Genomic DNA, 18,152 nt, shown 5'->3' with positions numbered 1-18,152 from the left:
TGCCCTCACTTTTGATACACAATATTTACATAAGAAGGGTAAAATGGTAATTATGTACGACACGCCCCGATCCCGATATTCCCCGAATACCAGGATATACATGTGTTGGCCGACACCCGAAGGTGACAAAAGCCATTTATTGAATGCATGAGGACTAAAATATGAATAAGATTAAAGAAATTTAAATATAATTAATGTGCACAAAAGAAATGTGTTCAGAGCATACGACTAACTAGAACACTAAAAGAAATAATATAAAATTAAAGGAATAAAAGAATGTGTCCTACACCGGGAGGACTCGAAGGTGCCGTTGTGAAAGTGTCTTGATGCTGGGATTGTATGCCTCGATTCTAAGTCTTGAAGGGAGCGCAAAACAAACATAAGTGGACCAAGTTGATATATATATATATATATATATATATATATATATATATATATATAGTAAAACAGTTATCAACATAATAACCCTCATGTTTTATGAAAACACATATAGCATGATAAATAAAATAGGTTTTCCGTAACCTAACATGCCGTGCAATGTCTCAAATCATAACTCATGTATATCGTAATCACTAGTGAATGTCTAATATCCCTCTAGGCCCCATGCCAGCTCCTTGTCTCTATGCCAATTTCTAGAGGAAAATCACCCCCAGCCCTCGTGCTAGCTCCCCGTCCCTGTGCTAATTGCCAGAGGAAAAACCCTTCAGGCCCTATGCCAACACTGTAACCATCACCCGGGATGGAATCTATCCCTCGTCCCGTAGCGGAATAGGGACTACTATGTAAGTACAAAATCATTGAACATACATATATTTAAAAAGCAACTTCATAGTATAAAGTCATCCATGATCTATACTATAAAGAGGTGTTCGAAATATGTTCTAAATATTATATCGTCATCCATCAGATATTCTATAAAGAACACAGGTTATAGAAAGAATAATAATAATTCAAACTAGCCTCAATAAGCATGTTATCTCATAAAACATTTCATAAAACATAATCATTAAATCATGCTTTTCTTGTATGCATTTCTACTATTAAAACATGCATTTTTAGAAGGGGTCCACTCACAAATACTTCGTCGCTGAAGAGCCACATAAACTAGCGAACAAGGAATCGTCACAAATAATTGCCCCTAAGCACATAAAATGTCCAATTAATAAAACTCTATTATAACAATTGAATTTGGGAAAATAGACTTCGAAAATGGATTCAGGATGTCGAATTACCCTAATAAGGGTTCCGGTTAAATTTCCGAAAAAGGTCAACACGAGAATATTCCAGAGAATATTCCTCGAAAGATTCCAAGAATATCCTTGGAAGGTTCCAACTGGGTTTAGGGCTTAGGGTTTGGACTTGGGTTAGGTTTAGGTTTAGGTAGGTTAGGCTTAGGATAATGGGTTAATGGGTTAAGGATTTCTAATTTAAAATGGGTTTTAGGGCTGGGTTATATTAGGTTTGGCCTTAAAAGCCCGTGGATCTTGGGCTGGTTCAATGGCCTAAAGGCTCGTCTCACTTGGGTTCTCAAATGGGCTGGGCTTGAAGGCCCGACCCTATTCCTTTGGGGTTTTAAACAAAATAAAAATAAAAGGTTTGGGTTGGGTTGGAGAGTTTGGGCCGAAAGGTCCTAGGCCCAAAGGCCTAAATTTCCAAAAGGGTTTTGGGTTAGGCTTTAAATGATTGGGTTTAGTTTTCAACGGGCCGAATGAGTGACATGCCCCGACCCTGATATTCCTTGAATACCAGGATAGACACGTGCTGGCTGACACCCGAGGGTGACGAAAGCCATTAATTGATACAAAAGCTAAGAATAAGAAATAAATAAGGGTTATGAATTTAAAATACGATGAATTAATAAATTAGGAACGTGTTCAGAACATACAACTAAACCTAGTCACTAACAAGAATTAAGATAAGATTGAATGAACAAAGGAGTGGGTCCTACCCCGAAAGGACGAGATGCTGCTGCGGAAGTGCCTTGACGCCGAGATTAGGTGCCTTGATTCTAAGTCCTGAATGGGGGCGTAAAACAAAGGTGAGTGGACCAAGTTCATATATATAATAATAATAATAAAACAGTTATCAAGATACTAACCCCTATAATTTATATAATGAAAACTACTAGCATAATAAGTGGTGGATTTAATCAAAATCCTAGCATGCCAAAAATATCTCAAAAGTCATATCGCGGAACAACATTGCGGAAATCAAAACAGTAAACGTATAATATATCGTCTCGTAAACGCGGTGTGCTGCTAGAAAGATCATCGAATAAATATAACTCCCGGCCCAATGCCTGCTCCGTGGTTTCTGCGCTCGTAGCCAGAGATTACCAACTCCCGGCCCAATACATGCTCCATGTCCCTCAGCCCGTAGCTAGGGATTATTTCTCCCGGCCTAAATGCCAACACCAGATCCTCGCCCCGGGCGGTATAGTGTCCTCTAGGTATGCACAAATAGTTACACCTCTCATAAATAACCACTTCATAGTATAAAGTCATCCATCGTCTATACTATAAAAAGGGGTTTCTAAAACATGTTCTAGCATCCTATCGTCATCCATCAGATAGTCTACCAGATCATGGTTTTTATAGAAAATACGATATATTAAAATATAGCTCAAAATAGGCTAACATTTAATTCCTCACCAAAAACACGAGACGAATTCAATAAATTCAATAAACATACTTAACATAAATCGAATCATAAATTCGTAGGCATGCTAATCATTTATGCAATTAAACTATAAAATCATGTAATTTTAGAAGGGGTCCACTCACAGTACTTAGTTGCCAAAAGCTGCGCCACTAGCGAAGACGAAAACGTTACAATAATTGCCCCTAAGCACATAAAGAGTCCAATAAATAAAACTATATAATAGAAATTGAATTTGGGAAAATGGACATTGGAAACGGATTCAAAATGTTGAATTACCTTAAGAAGGGTCCCAGACGAAAACCCAAAAAGTCAACCCTAAAGTCAACGTTGACCGGGGGTCAACGGTCAAATTAGGTCTAACGGGTTTTAGGCTTGAATCCGGATTAGGATTTAGGGTTTAAATAAATAGGGAAGTGGGTTTTAGGGTTTGGGCTGAAGAAATGTGGTTTGGGCCTAAGTCCAAACACACACACGCACCCCAACTACACACACACACACACGGCATGCATACACACACACACACCCATGACACATGCACAACACACGCACACACACCACACAACCCACACACACACACCTAGCCCAAAACACACACACGGGCCCAAAGGCCTCACAATAAAAAGAGTTGGGCTCGGCAGGGAAGGCCCAAAGGGCTTGGGTTTGGTGGGTCGCCGGACCCAATGGGAGAGAAAGCCGGAAAATCGGCCGGAAAACCACCCAACTTTAAACGGCCATAACTTTATCACTACTCAACGAAATCAAGCGAAACAAAAACGAAAGTTGTAGCCCTTAAAGAGACGAAGAGAACGGTACCTCACACGACATCTAACTCGCCGTGGTTTGGCCGGAAAATGTCTTGAAAGACAATGAGGTCGCCGGAAACTGGGTAAGATTCAAATGAATATAACTTCTTCAATACTCAACGAAATTGAGTGAAACAAAAAGAAAAGTTGTAGTTCTCAGCGAGACGAAGAGATTGATATCTTACACGCAGGCCAACTGGCCGTGGGTTGGCCGGAAATAGCCTCGAAAGGGGCGGTGCTCGCCGGATGCTCCTGGGATTTCATCATCCTTTCTACAACGGGAGAGAGAAAACTGCAGAGGTTTTGATGATGATGTCCTCAGCAGATGGCGTGGCTGAGTGCTGCTCGGGGAAAATGAGTTGCAGCAAGGGAGAGAGATGAAGTTGTGAACACGGAAAATTCCTGAAACGAAAGAGACAAGAACAACGCGCACAAACAAATATTAAGTATTTTGATGATTTTGGGTTACAATCTCTCTCAATTTTGATCCTCTGATTCGATCTCCGTAAGGTGTTGATTGGTGGGTGTTTCGTTGATCCAAGGGCCGTTGGGGCTTGATCTTGGATGAACTGTTGGAAGTTTCTTCAAAGGGCCGTGGGCTTGATCTTTGAAGGTGGATTTGAGCGGATCTTCAAGGAGCCGTTGGGGCTTGATCTTGAGTAACGGTGATGAACGGATCTTCAAGGGCTTTTGGGCTTGATCTTGAAGAAACAGTGATGAACAGATCTTCAAGGGCTTTTGGGCTTGATCTTGAAGAACGGTTGGACGTGTGGATTTGTCGACGTTGTTGATCCAAAGGGCCGTTGGGGCTTGATCTTGGAAGAACGATGAACGAAGAACACTTTCTTTAAGGGCCGTCGGGGCTTGATCTTGGAAGAACGATGAACGAAGAACGAAGAAGGCTTTCTTGATTCTTCGAGAACCTGGATGCTTGAGAGCTTCGGAGTTTCAGAGCTTCAGAGCTTCAAGGTGTAATATGAATTGGGTTCCTTTAAACGAATGAAATGGGCTTGTATTTATAGAATTTTCCAATGCCTAATTTTGAATATAATATCCCAGATGAAATAAGTCGTTTCTGCCAGGTGTTGACACGTGTCCTATTTGATGACTTTTCCAACTCATTTCAATTTTCGTTGAGTCACACGCTACGTGTAAAATTTATGTAATACATGAGGGTTGACACTTTGATTTATCGGTCAACATTTATTTACGAAATTTCGATGTCTACAAATGCCCCCACTTCAAGGCACGTCGTATACATGTGCTTGTCACGTGTAAGAGATGGGTTTTGAAGTCCCTTACTGTAGATGTCGATCCAAGGGCCGTCGAGGCTTGATCTTGAATTGGGCTGGAGATTTCTTCAAGGGCCGTTGAGGCTTGATCTTGAATTGGGCTTGAGATTTCTTCAAGGGCCGTTGAGGCTTGATCTTGAATTGTTGTTTGAAATTTCTTCAAGGGCCGTCGAGGCTTGATCTTGAAGGTTGAAATTGGACCACAAGGAGCTTCATGTGGTAGATGATCTTTGGCTTTGGTAGTGGGTGAATCGGCACGTATTTTGTTGCGCTTGTTGACTTTCCACAGCTTTGATCTTGAACTGGGTTGGAGGATTTTCTGGATTCCTCCAATTGTTGATTTTCCACAACTTATTCTTGAACTAGGTTTTGATTCAAGGGTGGTAGACACTTAATCTTGAATCGGACTTGTGATTTCCTCAATGGCCGTCGAGGCTTGATTTTGAATTTGGCTGGAAGCTTCTTCAAGGGCCGTTGAGGCTTGATTGTTGAAGGCTGACTCGAACACATGGCAAGCAGGCACGAGGTGAAGGTGACGACTTGTTGCTTTGTTCAATCTTTCTAATTCACACCTGAGCAGTTTGGTCAACGGTATGATCTTCAAGGTTGATGAGCTCTTCTTCCCGTTGGTGACTTGATCTTTAAGGATTTGATTCAAGGGTGGTGAATCAGCACGTGCAGCCCACAGCGCCTAGTAAGTCGACCCAAGAATTTGAGGGTCAAAACGAGTTTTTCATCTCAGACTTTTTCTGCCGAGTTGACTGAGCATGCTGCATTCTTCTCTGCTTGTTTCTTCAGGCAGATATGGCAGCTTCTCGAGTTCTTCAGCTCGGACTCCTTCTGTTGAGTTGACTGTGCAGGCCGCATTCTTCTCTGCTTGTTTCTTCAGCATGTTGTCTCCACATGCTGCAAGGTATCATTTTCACTTGCCTTATCTGTTCTCCAGGCAGATGTGACAGCTTCTATGGAAGTATAGCATCAGTGGGAGACGAGTACTCGAGAGCAGTGCTAGGAAGGCAATCAGGGAAGGGTTCCAAGCAGTCGGTTCCTTACCCGAGTTTGAGTGGAAGTTCCGGCATATTGTTTTCTTTATCCTTGTCTTTGTAGGTAGGAGCAAGGACAAAGGAAACGACAGGGAGAACGCATGATATGAGATACTCTTGCTTTCTACCCTGGTGATATGAGATACTTTTGCTTTGAAGTTATTGGCTTACAGAGGTACCCCAAGGAATAAGGAACACTAAGTGACTCGAGATGCTTCGTTGGGAAGGCATTCTCGGAGATGAAGAAAGGTTCTGTATGTCCGCCTTGCTATGGAAGGTGAAGGTGGACAGTTATAGGAGGTCCCTTAATACCTGTAGATGTACTATTCTTTCACTCGTGTCGGCAACCAATGCGTTATTGATCTATATGGCTTCACGTGCTTTCTTCTTTATCAGAAATCTTCAAAAAATTGTCCGTAATTTTCGCCAAGCTAAGTGTGCATGTGACAGGTGTTGACGCGGCTGAAAAAGACTAGCGCCTCTTCGATAACTGGGATCGGCGCTTCGACAAATTACCCGTGATTTCCGCAAAGCTGAGTTTGCGTGTGATGGGTGCTGACGTGGCTGAAAAGACTGGCGCCTCTTCGATATCTGGGATCGGTGCTTCGACAAATTGCCCGTGATTTTCGCAAAGCTGAGTTTGCGTGTGACGGGTGCCGACGCGTCTGGAAAAGCAAGATGCTTCTCCGATTTCTGAGCTTGCCTCTTCGATTTTTGAATGGCCTATTCAATTTTTGAATGGCCTCTTTGAATTCTGAGCTCGCCTCTTCGATCTCTGAAATCCCGTCAAGTGCTGATTTTTTATAGAGGCACGCTATTCGTTTCAAAGCACACTTGAATTTTACTTGTGAAAACTCCCTTCTTGCACTTCTAAGATCTTGATTCGTCCGACCTCTTCTTTCTTCAACACTTTGAAAATGTCAGGGCCCTCCGATCGTCGTTTTGACTTGAATCTTGGTGAAGAGGCAGTCCCGCCTTCTCCAGACAACATATGGCGCCCATCCTTCATATCCCCTACTGGTCCTCTTACTGTTGGGGATTCGGTGATGAAGAATGATATGACCGCTGCGGTGGTGGCCCGGAACCTTGTCACTCCCAAAGATAACAGACTACTTTCCAGGCGGTCTGATGAGTTGGCTGTTAAGGAGTCCCTGGCTCTTAGTGTGCAGTGTGCGGGTTCTGTGTCCAACATGGCCCAACGCCTATTTGCTCGAACCCGTCAAGTTGAATCGTTGGCGGCGGAAGTGATGAGTCTCAAGCAGGAGATTAGAGGGCTCAAGCAGGAGAATAAACAGTTGCATAAGCTCGCACACAACTATGCCACAAACATGAAGAGGAAAATTGACCAGATGCAGGAATCTGATGGTCAGATTTTACTTGATCATCGGAGGTTTGTGGGTTTGTTCCAACAACATTTGCCTTCGTCTTCTGGGGCTGTACCGCGTAGTGAAACTCCGAATGATCAACATTTGGCTCCTCTACTTCCTGGAGTTCCGCCGAGTGGTTTGGCTTCAAACAGTCAACCTCCAGCGCCTCTCATTTCTGGAGCTCTGCCGAGTGGTGAGGCGGCACCTGATCGTCCTTGAAGATCCCCTCTTGTAAATTTGATTTGATTTGATTTTTTTTTTCTTAAGGTATGTATAATGCAAATTTATGCAAAATTTCCAGAAAAATAAATAAAATGGACTTTATTTCTCTCAATGCAATTTTTTTTTTGCTATATATATATTATGTACACATATATATATATATATATCTATATATATTATTTCTTTTTCTTTTGGTGCTGTACAACCATCCCTTTTTTTTTTCTTTTGTCACATGGTGCCTGATGCACCAAAGATATTTTTTTTTAATTTATTATATATATATATTTTTTTGCCTTTAATTATGGTGCCAGCTGCACCAAAGTTTAAACATTTTTATATACATATTTTTTTTTCAGAATGGTGTTGATCCAGCACCCAAAACACTTTATAATTATTATATGTATATTTTTTATTCTTTTATTATTTATTTATTTATTATTATTATTTTTTTTCTTTGCACATGGTGCCTGATGCACTCCTTTTTTTTTTTCACATGGTGATAGCACCACTTGCTCCACCACCCTTTGCTTTTATTATTATATTTATTTTTGTATAAATTCTGATGACGGGATGGGGAATTTGCAGGGAAGGACGAAGGCGGACGGAGAAGATGGTGCTTCGAGCTTCACGACCGGCTAGTCGTTTGATGGCGGTCGTTTGAAGTTCTTTGCTATCATGGTGGTCATAGCGACGAGCTCGAGGGAGGCCAGGCGTTGCGGTGGAAGGAGTCGATGCCGAGAGCGCAGCCCAACTTGCTCCGGGTGTGTGCACCATGTGCAGCAGGTGGGGTCTGGTGGAGATTCAGACAACGCGGCGACAGAGTTGGCACCACCGTCCAGCATCTCGAAGGTGGAGCTCTATTGGTGAAGAGGGGTTGGGCTGGATGTTGCAGAGATAGCTGACTGATCCTTGGAGAGCCTGAGCTTCTTCCTGCACGCCTCGCCATCCTCTTCGTCGTTGATGCCACGAGATCCGTCTCTCTAGTAACCGGCTTTCTGGGTCTCCTTCGCCCACAGCGCGAAGGAAAAGGGTGAACAAAGCATCAACAATACTGCACCTCCATCAACACCCGTCAATGTCATAGCATCGCAGCCGGTTTGACCGGTGGATTTCAGTATAAGCGTCGAATGCATCAGTACAGATCCCCGGAGAATCTGGATAATTTACTTGTCGGATCTGTTGTATGGGGTGGCGAGTGGCGAGACGATGAAGGCGGCGGTCTCTGGGAACTGCTCCATGATTAGAAGCTTGGCGCCACGGTACTCGAAGAGGAAGAGGGGGAAACCGCCGGGTCACGATCTCCGGCGACACGGAGTAGCAGTTTCCGATGAAGACGTGGCGGCGAGAGTGTCTCTCCACGTCGAACCGGTCCTGGTTGCATTTCATCGGGTACACGCCCCTGCGCTTGATTGCATTGAAGACATTGGGATTTAGATTTAGAGATTCAAAGCCTCCAGACTTGGCTTTCTTCTTCTCAGTCAAACCCAAAATCCCATCAATCTCTTGGGCATTATATCGAGCACTTAGCGCAAACACTGCCTGATCCCACAAAACCAACCTGGAAACTTTCTCAGAAACAGCGTTCTTGGCATCCCTATTACCGGCAATAACGTGGCGAGGATGGATCTGGTGACCCTGACGGTGCCGAGGTTGGAGAAGACGGCGTCGGTCTTCTGAGCAACGAGGTGGGTCTCCGAGAAAAAGTAAGATTTTGAGCCCACGATCGAGTCGGGTTCTGTCGAGAAATCGGGGAGGTTCTGGAAGAAGTAAGTGTGGATACTCCGACGTTGGAGCATACTGCAAATTCTTTATGTCCTCACCGGGGAAGAAGATGGGTATATTGAACGTTTCAGGAAGGTTACTGATGTATAGGCACTAGAGGGATCCCGTTCTCTTTCTTGCAGAAGCTTCAAACCCAATTTCCCAAATTGTCGAGAACAGAATTGACCTCATCTCAACCGTCCGATTCAATTGGGCCAAATCTCAACAGTACTTGCTCCGGAAGAACAATTAGTTCGGAACCCTTTGGGATTTCCTCGGAAGCCACCAATCTAAGACCAAATGAACTATCTTGAGCTATCTTCACGGCCTCGTGCACGAACCCTCCTTCCCGACGGACCCACTTGATCAAGTCCGGCGGGTGTGGAGCCAGGCGCGCAGGATAGAAGGCAGAGGCAGCGCAAGTTAGAGGGCGGAAGGCAGTAAAGGAAGCCATTATCATCTTGGAAGCTACCGTGGTCGAGCCACACTTCATTCCTTCTTCCTAGTGCGGGTGAGGATCTTTGAGAATTTTTTATGTTTTGGTCATGGATTTCGAGGCACTGGAAGATCCTTCTGTGCTTTTGTTAAGGTTAATGCTGCTGGTATTGGAGTAGAAGATGATGACCAGGAGAGTGGGCTCGGCAGATCAAGGCTTCAAGAATTGGGCCTGGGCCTGTATATATATATTTCTTCCCTTTTTTTTTTAAAATAACATATGTATTCATTTTTTTTTGAAGGAATTGTATCTCTTTTTTTTTCTTTTTTTTTCTCTAAATACATAATAACATATGTATTCAATTTTATTTTTTTTTTCGAAGAAACTGTAGTTTAATTTTGTACAAAGAAAATTGCAAATTTTCTTAACAAAATAAATTTGTAATGAAATTGACCTTCTTTAATAAAACATTTATTCTTTTGATTTTGATGTGACTGAACTTGAAATTGAATATTCAAGCTGCCTACGTACCCTTCCAAAGAAAGAGATCAAGTCAAAACGTAGTTCAAATACATAGATATATTTTTTTTGTATTTTCTTTTGGTGGTGCCGTTTGCAGTTTCAACTCGTGCAGGCAAGGAGCGTTGGTGTTGCCTTTTATGCTCGTGCAGACCAGGAGCTTGGGTGTTGCCTTTTATGCTCGTGCAGACCAGGAGCGTTGTGCCATGCAGTTTAGGCTCATGCAGGCGAGGAGCCTCGTGTCCTACAATTTAGGCTCGTGTAGGCTCGTGCGGACAAGGAGCTTGGGTGAATTTTGTCAAGCAATCCGGGAGAGGCGTTCCTCACAATCTTCATAGCAAGGAGCTTTGACCGCATGATTGAAGAAGTCTTCGGGAAAGAAATCGCGCATTGTGATGGCAACAGACGATCTTTGTGTCGTAATTTCATCATCCTCAACACTTTCACGTTGCTTTGAAGGTTGACAAGAGCTGCTTTGCCCCATTTCCGATTGGCGGACTTGTGGAGGAGACGTATGCTTCTTGTGCAATTTCTTAGGAGTGACTTGAGTCCATCCTTCAATTTTGCTTGTCTTGGACGATGCCCCCAGCGGTTGAGGTGAAAACTTTGAGTCGGAAGAGCCAGAAGTGAAGGTGGTATAGTTTGACTTCGCCACTTCGTCAAGATCTAGCTCGATGATTCCTTTCTGAGCCAGCTTCATGATGAGATCTTTCAGCACGAAACACTTTTCTGTCGGATGACTGATGAAGCGGTGGAATTTACAGTATCTTGGACTGTCAGTACGATTCATCTCTTCTGGCCGTCTGCACTCAGGCAAACTGATCACCTTCTTGTCCAACAGGTCATCTAGCATGGCAACCACATCAGAGTCGGGGAATGGATAAGTCTTCTCCTCAAGCTCCTTCAAAGTGCGTCTACGCGTCTCTTGATCACGAAAAGCTTCGGTTTGAATCGCCTTGCCTCGTATGGATATTTTGACGGGAGATGTGTTGACCGTCATCGCTTCCTTGGTGGGTTTCCATGCAGCCTTTTCCACCTTTGTCCCAAGAGCTTTGTCGTTCTTGTAGTCGGCGATCGGTTCTTTCTTCCCATGATGGGCGATGCTCAACTCCATGTCATGGGCGCGAGTGGCCAACTCCTCGAAGGTCCGTGGTTTAATGCCTTGAATGATGTATTGCAAACCCCATTGCATGCCTTGGATGCACATCTCGATTGAAGAGGTTTCCGAGAGCCTGTCTTTACAGTCGAGGCTTAGAGTGCGCCACCTGTTGATGTAGTCAATGACTGGCTCGTCCTTCCACTGATTTGTGCTCGTTAGCTCTAGCATGCTCACAGTGCGGCGGGTGCTGTAGAAACGGTTGAGGAATTCCCGCTCTAATTGCTCCCAACTGTTGATGGACTCAGGCTCTAGGTCCGTGTACCACTCAAAGGCATTTCCTTTCAGCGAGCGCACAAACTGCTTGGCGAGGTAGTCCCCTTCGGTTCCTGCGTTGTTGCAAGTTTCAACAAAGTGGGCAACGTGCTGTTTCGGGTTTCCTTTTCCATCAAACTGCATGAACTTTGGTGGTTGATAACCCTTTGGCATCCTTAGGGCATCAATCTTCTTGGAATAGGGCTTCGAGTAGAACAAGGAGGTATGTGAGCTCCCTTCATACTGTGCCTTGATGGTGTTGGTGATCATCTCCTGCAGCTGCTGGATAGAAAGAGATCCCATGAGTGCCGCTGCTTGGTCTGGCTCCGGCTTCCCATCGATTTTCTTCACCAGAGGTTCTTTGTCTCCGCCAGCTCCTCCTTTTAGTGGATCATCCTCTGGGTCAGGTTTATCGGCATCCTGCGCATCCAGTCGGTTGACTAGTGCTGCAATTTGCAAGTCTTTTTCTTCCACAGTTCGGGTTAGCCTTGCGATTGCTTCATTCATTTGAGCCAGCTGCTCATCAATTGAAGTTGCTCCAATGGTCATGACTTGCATGGCTGAACTGTCGCTTGAATCGGCATCGGAGAGCATGGATTCGGAGTATTTCCTTGGGCTTTCCCCCCTTGGTGCCCTTAGTGAGGCTAAGGTGATCAAAGGCTCGTGCCTTGGGTGTTTTTGTTCCCTTGGCAGAGTTGATGCAGAGGTGAAAGAGGTGGCAAAAGTAGCTCTTGCCATGCTTCGAGTCGTGATGCCCAAAGTGACACCAATTGCGGGAGCAGTTTGAGCTTTCCTTGATGCCATTAATTTTGGAAGTGTGTTTTGATTTTCTTGAACGGAGAAAGAGATGAGAGGCAGAGATTGTCCCACTGGGCGTGCCAATTTGTGAACACGGAAAATTCCTGAAACGAAAGAGACAAGAACAACGCGCACAAACAAATATTAAGTATTTTGATGATTTTGGGTTACAATCTCTCTCAATTTTGATCCTCTGATTCGATCTCCGTAAGGTGTTGATTGGTAGGTGTTTCGTTGATCCAAGGGCCGTTGGGGCTTGATCTTGGATGAACTGTTGGAAGTTTCTTCAAAGGGCCGTGGGCTTGATCTTTAAAGGTGGATTTGAGCGAATCTTCAAGGAGCCGTTGGGGCTTGATCTTGAGTAACGGTGATGAACGGATCTTCAAGGGCTTTTGGGCTTGATCTTGAAGAAACAGTGATGAACAGATCTTCAAGGGCTTTTGGGCTTGATCTTGAAGAACGATTGGACGTGTGGATTTGTCGACGTTGTTGATCCAAAGGGCCGTTGGGGCTTGATCTTGGAAGAACGATGAACGAATAACACTTTCTTCAAGGGCCGTCGGGGCTTGATCTTGGAAGAACGATGAACGAAGAACGAAGAAGGCTTTCTTGATTCTTCGAGAACCTGGATGCTTGAGAGCTTCGGAGTTTCAGAGCTTCAGAGCTTCAAGGTGTAATATGAATTGGGTTCCTTTAAATGAATGAAATGGGCTTGTATTTATAGAATTTTCCAATGCCTAATTTTGAATATAATATCCCAGATGAAATAAGTCGTTTCTGCCAGGTGTTGACACGTGTCCTATTTGATGACTTTTCCAACTCATTTCAATTTTCGTTGAGTCACACGCTACGTGTAAAATTTATGTAATACATGAGCGTTGACACTTTGATTTATCGATCAACATTTATTTACGAAATTTCGATGTCTACAGAAGTCCGATAGAGAGACACGGGAGAGAGAGTTGCGGAAGAGGTGAGGGAGAAGAGAGAACTGAGAAAGGAGAGACCGGAAAACATAAAAATAAAACAAGGTGGGCCCACGGGCTCACCAATTAAGGTTTTAAAACAATTTTTAAATAAAATGGGGTTGGGGTGTTTCAAGGAGAGAGTTGCAGAGAAAGGGAGGGAGATGACTCACGGGTCCAAAGGAAAAGAGAAGAAAGGAGGCCAGGTAGGGGAGACCAAAAAGGAAAGAGGCCCCACGGACACACATATTAAGACCCAAAAACAATTTTTTAAATAAAAACTCAAAACTATTTTTAAAAATCGAGGGTGGGGTGTAGTAATGTAATATTAATAAAAAGATGCCCTTATTAAGAGATCTCATCATCATTGTCTCATACTCTTTTTAAAAATTTTAAAAACTAAACACACTCCTTAATCAAAAACAAAAAAGAAAATGAAATTGTTCACACACAAAGTGTGTGCTCATCTTCGAGTATAAATAAAATAGAGGATGAAAAGTACAATGAGCACATATATAACAATGCACGCAGATAGCACATACATCCATTATATAAAAAATAAAAAAAGGCAGAGAAACGATAGTGCAAGGAAGAACTATGAGGCATTTACCCTACCAAAAATTTAGGTTTTGGGAGTTTGAGGAAAAAAAAAAAAATCCTGAGGCGTGTCTAGGCGGCTCTGGCAAAGCCTTCCGCCCACTCCCTCAAAACAGAGGTAGCAACCTTCACGCCCAGCCTCAGAGGATGCCTATGTCTGTTATTGTGTTGCACGGTCAGCTATGATGCATGGACACGCGGGAAGACCAACGTATCCCGTATCTGATACGCGGGGATACGGATACGTGTGGGGATACGTACGGATACGCGACCGATACGTATCCAAGTCAACAGATACGTTGTTGACTGATGGGATACGCGTATCTTAATACGAGTATCCTACTTTTCAGACTATAATCAGAGGATAATCACACAAAAAAATCAAGATAATTACACTTAATCCGCACAGAATCGTGTTAATTAATAGTTGATTGAGATTAGCTGGACAGAAACGATTCTTTAACCAAAAATCGAAACGATTTTGTGTATAAAATTCGGATATACCTGTTTTTCCTCACTCAAACCTCAGAACCGTCATCGGCAACTGCTTCTGTCGTCTCCGTTTGCAAGTGCTGCATTGTATCTTATGCATTTGCTGGTGAGAACTGGTAACTGGGTTTCGAATTCTATGCTTTCCTGAAGCCTTCTTTTTCTTCTTGTTAATAATGTTGATGGTTTGTGCTTAAAAAGGTGAAAGACATCATGATGAGGAGGCATCATGATTATGTTTGTTGAAAAGAAAAATTGATGGTCATGATGATGTTTTTGAGTTTTTTATTGGGTGCTTTTGTATTGATGAAGTGAGGATACGGAAGTGAGAATGATAGAGTAAGTGTGCACCATTTTTCTATTTTAGTAGGCCATCTTTGAGAGAGCAAAGAGAGTTGCAGAGAGCAGAAAACTGAGAGCAGAAAAGAAGAAGAAGGTGCTCTTCTTTTTGGTTAGCAATCATCCATCATAATTATTGTTGTAATAGCTTTGAGCTACATGTATAGAGAAGAAATTATTCATTATATTTCTTTCTCTATTTGTTTATGTGGTGTGTGAGAGCTATTGGGTGTATTGGGTTATTTGGGTTGTGAGATTGCCAACACTTTGTAAACTCCCATTTGGTTGATAGTGGATTATTAGGTGAGCTCCTACTGCTCCGAGGACGTACTCCAGTTACACTGACTGTTGAGGAACCTCGTTAAATCTTGGTGTCTTTAATATTTTGTTCTTGCATTTTCATTTGATATATTTCTTGTGGGTTAGCTTGAGTTGGTTCCAAAAAGGTTTGGTGCTATCCTAGCACAATAATTGGTATCAGAGCACTGGTTGCTCTTGGGTACTGTCTAGTTGCCAAAGATGTCAGACGGGCAAGATGAGAATCCTTTTGGAAGCACCTCTGGGTTTGCAAGAACTACGGTGCAAAATGCAAAGTTCAAAGTGGAAAATTTTGATGGCACAAACAACTTCGGGATGTGGCAATGTGAGGTCAAAGATGTATTGGCTCAACAAGATCTACTTGCCGCTTTGGGAGAGAAGCCGGAAGCTATGTCGAAGCCGGAATGGGAGAAATTAAATTTATGGGCTTGCTCTTCAATTCGGTTGTGCCTTGCAAAAACTCAGAAGTATTTTGTGATGCGGGAGACATTAGCAAGTGTGTTGTGGCAAAAATTGGAAGACAAGTATATGACGAAGAGTGCAGAGAACCGGCTACACTTGAAGAAAAAGCTCTACCGCTTCCAATACAAAGAAGGTACAAAAATGATTAGACACCTTGATGCTTTTAATAAGTTGATTGCCGACTTGTTAAATTTAGATGAGGATATTGAGGATGAAGATAAGGCCTTAATATTGTTGAATTCCTTGTCGGACTCTTATGAGCATTTTGTTACCACTATTATGCATGGTAAAGAAACTGTGAAATTTGAAGATGTGTCAAATGCCTTGATGAATTATGAAATGAGGCATGGAGATAAAAATCATGATAGTACCTCTGAAGCTTTATTTGTTAGAGGTAGATCATCGGAGAGGAGATCATCTTCTAGCAGGAAAAAATCACAGTCTCGACCTAGAGTAAACTCTAAAGGTAGAAAAACTTTGGAAATGGATGAATGTGCCTTTTGTCATAATAAGAACCATTGGAAGAAAGATTGTCCTAGGTTGAAGACCAAAGGCAAAGAAAATTCTGAAGCTAATGTTGCTGAGGTTGAAACAGATTTTTCTGATTTTGCTTTAACCATTTCCTCATCATTTGATTGTGCTACTAAGTGGGTGCTGGATACGGGTTGTACTCATCATATGACTCCTCACAAGGATTGGTTTTCAAGCTTGAAAGAGTTTGATGGTGGCGTTGTGTTCATGGGAGATGACAATCCTTACACAACAAAAGGGATTGGTACAGTTCGTTTGAAGTTGCATGATGGCATGGTTAAAGAGTTGACAGGTGTTCGATATGTACCGAATTTGAAGAAAAATCTTATTTCTTTGGGTACTTTGGAATCCAAGGGCTTCAGGTTTCATTCAGATGGACAGACATTGAAAGTTACTTATGGTGCACTTGTTGTGATGAAAGCTTCTCGATGTGGCCATTTGTATCTATTGCAAGGAAGCACTGTGACAGGTGAAGCATCTGTAGTCTCAGAAAATATGGGCACATCCGATTCTGATACTACTAGACTGTGGCATATGAGATTAGGCCATGCCGGTGAGAAAGCTCTACAAGGGCTTGTGAAACAAGGTCTTTTAAAAGGTGCCACGACTTGTAAGCTTGATTTCTGCGAGCATTGTGTCTTGGGGAAGCAAACTAGAGTGAAGTTTGGTACTGCTGTACATCAGACGAAGGGCATTCTTGATTATGTGCATTCAGATGTTTGGGGTCCTACAAAGACTCCCTCTTTGAGTGGTAGACATTGGTTCGTGACCTTTGTTGATGATTATTCAAGAAGGTCTTGGGTTTACACTATGAAGCACAAGAGTGAGGTGTTGAGCATTTTCTTGGGTTGGAAGAAAATGGTTGAGAACCAGACTGGGAGAAAGATTAAGATTTTGAGATCGGATAATGGTGGTGAATACACATCCGACCCTTTCTTTAAAGTTTGCAAAGAAGAAGGAATTGTGAGACATTTCAGTGTTCGGGGAACTCCACAACAAAATGGAGTTGCAGAAAGATTGAATCGAACCTTGCTTGAGAAGGTTAGATGTATGTTGTCTCAGTCGGGTTTAAGCAAGTCATTTTGGGCAGAGGCGGTTAATTATGCATGTCACATCATCAACCGGTTACCCTCAGCTGCTATTCAGGGTAAAACACCAATGGAGGTATGGATTGGAAAACCTTCTTCTGACTATGACTATATCCGTATTTTTGGTTTACCTGCTTATTTTCATGTGACTGAAAATAAACTTGATCCTAGAGCCAAAAAGGCTATCTTTCTTGGTTTTAGTAGTGGTGTCAAAGGTTACAGGTTGTGGTGCCCAGAGATGAAAAAACTTGTAATCAGCAGAGATGTGACATTTGATGAAGAAAGTATGTACAAAGTCTCTGAGAAGAATGTGAAAGATGTCCAACATGTGGAGCTTGAGAAAGTTGCCTCTGGTACTTCAAATCCTATTTCCGCTGATGTCGAAGCCACTACAAGTGAAGAAGTTGGAGACCATGAGGATGTTGAAGAAGTTGAACTTGAAGATTCTATTCAAGTTGAAGAGGAAGTTTCACCTCAAGAGTCTATTGCCAAGAATAGAGGAAAGAGACAAATTACCAAGCCAGCTCGGTATAGTGACTATGTTTCTTTTGCTCTTCCTATTATCACTGATGAGATTCCATCTAATTTTGAGGAAGCCATTGAGAGTGAGGAGAAGAAGAGGTGGTGCAATGCCATGGGTGATGAGATGAATTCTCTCTTGAAGAACAAGACTTGGGAGTTAGCTAAATTGCCTAAGGGCAAGAAAGCTATCGGTTGCAAATGGGTGTATGCCAAGAAAGAAGATGCTGATGAGAAAAGCAATGTTGAGATTCAAAGCAAGATTAGTTGCTAAAGGGTATGCACAAAAGGAGGGCATTCACTACAATGAAATCTTTTCTCCGGTTGTGAAGCACTCCTCAATTCGCATTATGTTAGCTCTTGTTGCACAGTATGATCTTGAGCTTGTGCAACTTGATGTGAAGACGGCTTTCCTACATGGTGATTTGAATGAAGAGAGCTATATGTGTCAACCGGATGGGTATATAGTGAAAGGGAAGGAGAACTTGTTTTGCAAATTGAAGAAATCACTATATGGCTTGAAGCAATCTC

This window comes from Malus domestica, chromosome 04, assembly GCF_042453785.1.
Source record: "Malus domestica chromosome 04, GDT2T_hap1".
NCBI classification, from domain to species: domain Eukaryota; kingdom Viridiplantae; phylum Streptophyta; class Magnoliopsida; order Rosales; family Rosaceae; genus Malus; species Malus domestica.
Note: the sequence above shows the minus strand (reverse complement) of the source record.